The 6,563-nt window shown below is 41.2% G+C and overlaps 1 protein-coding gene across 1 annotated transcript in view; it reads left to right on the top strand.

The window, feature by feature from the left end:
- Positions 1–6,563, top strand: part of Fam222b (family with sequence similarity 222, member B) — a 68,805-nt gene that overhangs the window by 26,834 nt on the left and 35,408 nt on the right. The window lies entirely within an intron of this gene.

Here is a 6,563-nt window from a genome sequence, read left to right as displayed (position 1 = left end):
CCATGGGACCTATGTTTCTTTGGGCCTGGCTTACTTCACTTAATATAATTTTTTCCAAGTCTTTCCATTTCCTAACAAATGGGACAATGTCATTCTTTCTAATGGAGGCATAGAATTCCATATATATATATATATATATATATATATATACCACATTTTCTTGATCCATTCATCCACTGAGGGACCCATGAGATTCTTATCTCCAATTAACCACCAGAAAACTAGAAGTGGCGCTGTGGCTCAAGAGGTAGATCACTAGCCTTGAGCTGAAGAGCTGAGGGACAGTGCCCAAGCCCAGAGTTCAAGCCCCATGACTGACAAAAAAAAAAGTCTTATGGACTTTACTGCCCAGGCTGACTTTGACCATGATCCTCAGATCTCAGCCTTCTGAGTAGCTAGAATTATTGCATGAGTTGGTGGACTCCTGGATACTTGTGTGTTTTTCTAATAGATTGCTTCATGCCCATAATCTTTCAAATGCTGCTAAACCTGTAATCTCCATCTTCTTGCCTCTATCTCCTGGGTGCTGGAATTACAGGAATACAATGACCTTTTATTATCATTTTTTTCTGGAGACTACATCTTAACCCGTTGTCCAAGCTGATCTTGAACTTGTTTACTCAATCAGTTCTCCCACTTTTTTAGCTATTATGAGTATTAGTACTGGTGATTGACTCAAGGCCTTGTACACGCTAGGCAAGCATTCTTCCACTTGAGCTACATTTCTAGCCTTTGGCTAGTGTGTGTGTGTGTGTGTGTGTGTGTGTGTGTGTGTGTGTGTGTGTGTGTGTGTGTGTAAGTATAAGAGAGAGTCCAATTAATTTTATTGTACTAGTACACAATGTGCAAGGATAGGATTAATTGTGACATTTCCACACATATATACAATGTATTCTAATCAGTTTTACTCCTCTTATCATTAGGACCTCTTCTCCCTTCCTAAAACAATTTCAACAGGTTTCCTTGTTTGTTTTTATACCTGCAAACAATCTACTTGAACCATATGCATCCTCATTTACCCTTCCTTGTTATTAGCTATTTTTTTTTAAATGCACCTTAAAGACAAATGTATATCTCATTTATTTCTTTTTGTCCATGGGGGCTAATAGAGTTTCTGGCATGTAGGAACACACTTAAATGTTGGGTAAAGGGAGTAAGTGAATGAACAAAATGATTTCCAAAGAAACCATGAATTGATTTTATACTCCATTGTTTAAAGAGAAAATGCAGCCACTTAAATAAGAACACAAGCAAAATCAACACTTAAAGAACATTTTGAAGCCAGTATAAGAGTTCATATCTGTAGTCCCAGCACTCAGTGGGCTGAGGCAGAAAGGTAATTTTTATTCTAGTCTAGGTTACTGGTGATACTGGGAAACTCAGAATCTTGTGCCCTTACTCTGCTTTCTGGCTCACAGCAGGCATTCTCCCATATGAGCCATACCTCCAGCCTTGGCTTTTGTTTTTTTGAGACAGGGTCTTGCTCTCCATCCTTGGGTGGCCTCAAATTTATAATCCTCAGCTCCTACCTCCTGAGCAGGGATTATAGGCCTGTATTTGTGTATGTGTCTTGGTGCTTGAACTCAGGTTCTGGGTGCTGTCCCTCAGCTCTTCAGTACAAGGCTAGCACTCTACCACTTGAGCTACAGTGCCACTTCTAGTTTTCTGGTAGTTAATTGGAGATAAGAGTCTCCTGTAGCTGGGAGCCGGTGGCTCACGCCTGTAATCCTAGCTACTCAAGAGGCTGAGATCTGAGGATCGTGGTTCAAAGCCAGCCCGGACAGGAAAGTCCGTGACGCTCTTATCTCCAATAAACCACTAGAAAACCGGAAGTGGCGCTCTGGCTCAAGTAATAGAGCACTTGCCTTGAGCTGAAGAGCACAGGGACAGCATTCAGGACCAGAGTTCAAGCCCCATGACTAACCAAAAAAAAAAAAAAGTCTCTTGGACTTTCCTGCCCAGGCTGGCTTTGAACCATGAACCTCAGATTTCAGTCTCCTGAGTATATAGGATTACATGTGAGCCACCAGGACCAGCTTGTATAATTTGATTGCAGTAAAGTAAGAATCAAAGTCAGTATTTTTTTGTTTGTTCATTCTTTGCTTGTTATAAATACCTTCAAATATACTCAAGAAACAACAAGGTACCAATTGATTTGGCTAGCCAGATGTTACCTAAACTAATTTTCAGGTCAGCTGGTAGATGTGTTCTGTCTCTAAAAAATGTTTATGTTTTATTTTTTTAATGTTTATGTTTTGATATCTTTTGCTGATTATAAACGTAAGATATGTTAAACATAGAAAGCTTAAGAACAATGAAAATTTTGTAATTTCACTTAACTATTAAAATTATAAAATTTATGTATTTTATTTCTTTAAATATAGAATAAAAGAAATTTAATAAAAAACTTATCCTTCACTCCTTCATACATTTTTTTTTTTGGTTCCGTTTTTGGGGCCCCACTCTGGGCCTGGGCGCTGTCCCTCAGCTCTTCAGCTCAAGGCTAGCACTCTACCACTTGAGCCACAGTGCCACTTCCGGCTTTTTTCTTTTTGCTTATGTGGTGCTGAGGAATTGAACCCAGAGCCTCATGCATGCAAGGTAAGCGCTCTACCACTGAGCCACCTTCCCAGCCCCTCCTTCATACTTCTTTTATCTTCCTGTCCATGGTAACCACTTTGGACAAATTAGTGTGTATATATTCAGGCATTTTCTTGGATCTGTACTCGTATAATATTCTATATACTTACAAAATAGGGCTGTAAATACAGCTTAGTGGTAGAATGCTTGTGCAGAGGCCTTTGGATTGATCCCAAGGACCTTAAGAAAAACAAAAGACAAGCTTGAAGTGGAAGTATACAAAGCTAGGCTAGGCAACACAAGGTAGTAATATACACATTACATATACACACTACAAATACATTCACACACATATACTACATGTACTACATTCTCTCTCTGTCTCTCTCCAGAACCTGTAGCTTGAACTCTGCCTGGGAGATGCTTGCTGAGTTCTTTTACTCAAGGCTAGCACTCTACTACTTGAGCCATAGCTCCACTTCTGCCTTTTTGGTGGTTAACTGGAGATAAGAGTCTCAAGAGACTTTCCTGCCTGGATTGGCTTTGAACCATGATTCTCAGATCTCAGTCTTATGTGTAGTTAGGATTACAATGCCCAGTGGGAATATTATTTTATAATACAATCTGCCAGTATCTAAAATAATTAAAATTTTCATATCTTTCTTCTTATATGGGACCTAACAAAAGCTAACTAATGAAACACCAATGAAATTCTGTTTAAACAAGGAAAGTGCCAGGTGCTGGTGGCTCATATCTGTAATCCTACTTACTCAAGAGGCTGAGCATTAGGATCACTGTTCAGAGACAGTCCAGGCAGGAAAGTCTATGAGACTCTTTAACTAACCACCAAAAAAGCTGGAAGTAGAACTGTAGTTCAAGTGGTGAGCAACAGCTTTGAGCGAAAATGCTGGAAGTAGAATTTTAGCTCAAGTGGTAGAGCAACAGCTTTGAGTGAAAATGCTAAGCAAGAGTACAAGACCTTGAGTTCAAGCTCTAGTTCTCAAGACCACCCCCCCAAAAAAAAAATCTTAATTCTAGTTAGAATTGAGCTGGTCTTAAAACTGACTGTCATATACTTTTTTTCTATCTTTTAGGAAGATTAAGGCTATTATACATTAAATACTTTGAGCTCCACATAAGGTGCTACTAAAATTGAAATATTTATTTTTTTTCTTTGAATTAGGATCTTGTTATATACCCAGGCTGGCCTCCAACTCCCTATCCTCCTACCTTAGACTTCAGAGTGCTGGGTTTATATACGTGAGCTACCACCCCAGCCAGAGTTTCGTTTTATTCTTATTTAATTTTTTTTCAAGAGGGGTGTTGATGGGGGTACCCATGTTAAAAACTCTGTTCTACTGGGAAGCACATTCTCATCCCGTGGTGGTGGTGGTGGTGGTGGTGTGTTTGTGTGTTTCTGGTGATTCAGTTCAACATCTCGCAACCACCATACCACTGGAGTGATATCTGCAGTCTTATTTTAAATTACAGTAGTATGTGGGAAAGGTTTTACCTTATAATGTAGATATTTAACTTTGTAATTGCAAGAAGTTGGTGAACAAAAGTGACAACCTACATAACAGCTTGACTTCCTGGACTACTACTTTCTGGTCTCCTCTGTCAGCTCTTCTTTCTCCTCTTCCTTTCCTTTCCTTCCTGAGGCTTTGTAATATTAAGTTTGAGGCTCTACCACTGAGATGTATACCTTCAACTCACCCCCCTTTTTTTTGTGCAGGTTATAAGGCCTTAACTAAGCACCTGGGTACTTACTTAATTTTGTTAGTAGTGGGGCCTGAACTCTGGGCCTGAGAGCTGTCTCTCAGCTCTTCAGTTTAAGGCTAGCGCTCTACTACTTGAGCCATAGCACCACTTCTGGCTTTTTCTGCTTATGTGGTACTGAGGAATTGAACCCAGGAATTGAACTCATGCATGCAAGGCAAACACTCTACCCCTGAGCCACCTTCCCAGTCCCTGAGGTTTTTTTATTTGGCTCAAAGCTAGCGCTCTCTCACATAAGCCTCAGCTTCATTTAGGCACATGCACGCGCATGTGTGTGCGTGTGTTAGTTGAAGATAAGAGTCTCATAGATTTTCCTGCCCAGGCTGGCATTAAACTTCAATCCTCAGATCTTAGCCTCCTGAGTAGCTAGGATTGCAGGCCTGAGCCACCTCTCTAGCACCCTACTCCTTTTTTTTTTTCTTTCCCCAATTGGTGCCAGTTCTGGGGCTTGAACTCAGGGCCAGGGTGAGATTCATGAGCTTTTGTGCTCAAGGCTAGAGCTCTACCACTTGAGCCACATTGCCACTTCTGGCTTTTAGGTGGCTAATTGTAGATAAGAGTCTCATAGACTTTCCTGCTCAGGCAGGCTTTGAACTGAAATCCTTAGATCTCAGCCTCCTGAGTAGCTAGGATTACAGGCATGAGCCACTGCTCTCCTTCTTCTTCTTCTTCTTCTCCTTCTCCTCCTCCTCCTCCTCCTCCTCCTCCCCCTCCTCCTCCTGGAGGTGATATACAGCAGTGTTACATTTACATACACCAGGTAATAAGTACATTCCCATTCAGTATCATCTGTTCTCACTTTCTCCCATTCCCTCTCTTCCATCTCCACCCACTAGTTGCATATTTTACTTTTACCAGTGTCCATAGTGTTCCACTGTGCTCCCCTTTTTAAAGAAAGTTTTAGCAAGGATTTATTTTATTGTAACAGTTAAAGTAGAGGAATAGTTTAAAAAAAAAAAAGAGGCAAACATTTCCTAATGTCCATGCAGAAAATTGGTTAGAATGCTCTTTTTACTCATGGGCTGGGAAGGTGGCTCAGTGGTAGAGTGCTTGCCTTGCATGCCTGAGGCCCTGGGTTCGATTCAAGGCACTAGCCTTGAGCTGAAGAGCTGAGGGACATTGCCCAGGCCCAGAGTTCAGGCCCCCACGACTGACCAAAAAAAATAAAGAAGAAGAAAGAAAAGAAAAAAAAGAAAAGAAAACACAAAGAAGCTGGGCACCAGTGGCTCATGCCTGTAATCATAGCTATTCAGGAGGCTGAGATCTGAGAATTGCAGTTTGATGTTGCCAGGCAGGAAAGTCTGTGAGACTCATCTTTAGTTAACCACCAGAAAGCTGGAAAGTGGCAATGTGGCTCAAAGTGGTAGAGTACTAGCCTTGAGCAGAAAAACCTCAGGGACAGCACCCAGGCCCTGACTGAGTTTAAGCCCTGTGACTGATCAAAAAAAAAAAAAATGAAAAAGAAACAAAAGAAGAAGAAAGACTCTCAAATCCTTGCTTTTAAAAAATGAATTCCATATACTGCTCCACCCAAGAAAATATACTTTGTCATATCCTATTTCAGCAACATTATGACCCTAGCACTAATTTAGTGATTGAAGTTGGGATGCTCACTTCCAGTAATGTTCTCACTTGGCAGTTGCCGGGAGGTTTTGCTAACACTAGGCATATGGTCTGTACAAAGCTTAAGTGTTTGCATCCAAATTATACAGAAAGGGAGAAGATATCTTAGATCTGACATAGGTTGGGGCCAGCTCTGTGGGTGTGTGTAGTTTTTTGTTGTTGTGTTTTGCTTATCTTGGAGCTTGAACTCAGGGCCTAGGTACTGTCCTTGAGCCTCTCTGCTCCAGGCTAGCACTCTACCACTGGAGCCACAGCACCAGTTCCTACTTTTTCTGTATATGTGGTCCTGAGGAATCAAACCAGGGCTTGATGCATGCTAGGCAAGCACTAAGCCACATTCCCAGTCCCTGTGTATGTTGTTTCATGTTTGGTTTTTTGTTGTTGTTTACACATGGTTTAATGTATTACTTTTCCTTTTCTTTCTTTCTTTCTTTTTTTTTTTATTTTTTGGGTCCGGTCGTGGGGCCTGAACTCTGGGCCCGGGTGCTGTCCCTCAGCTCTTCAGCTCAAGGCTAGCGCTCTACCACTTGAGCCACAGCACCACTTCCGGCTTTTTTCTTTTTGCTTATGTGGCGCTGAGG

This window comes from Dipodomys ordii, unplaced genomic scaffold (genome assembly GCF_000151885.1).
Source record: "Dipodomys ordii isolate 6190 unplaced genomic scaffold, Dord_2.0 Scaffold31, whole genome shotgun sequence".
In the NCBI taxonomy this organism is placed as follows: Eukaryota; Metazoa; Chordata; class Mammalia; order Rodentia; family Heteromyidae; genus Dipodomys; species Dipodomys ordii.
The sequence above is the reverse complement of the archived record's forward strand: the minus strand, read 5'-3'. Positions and strand labels throughout refer to the sequence as shown.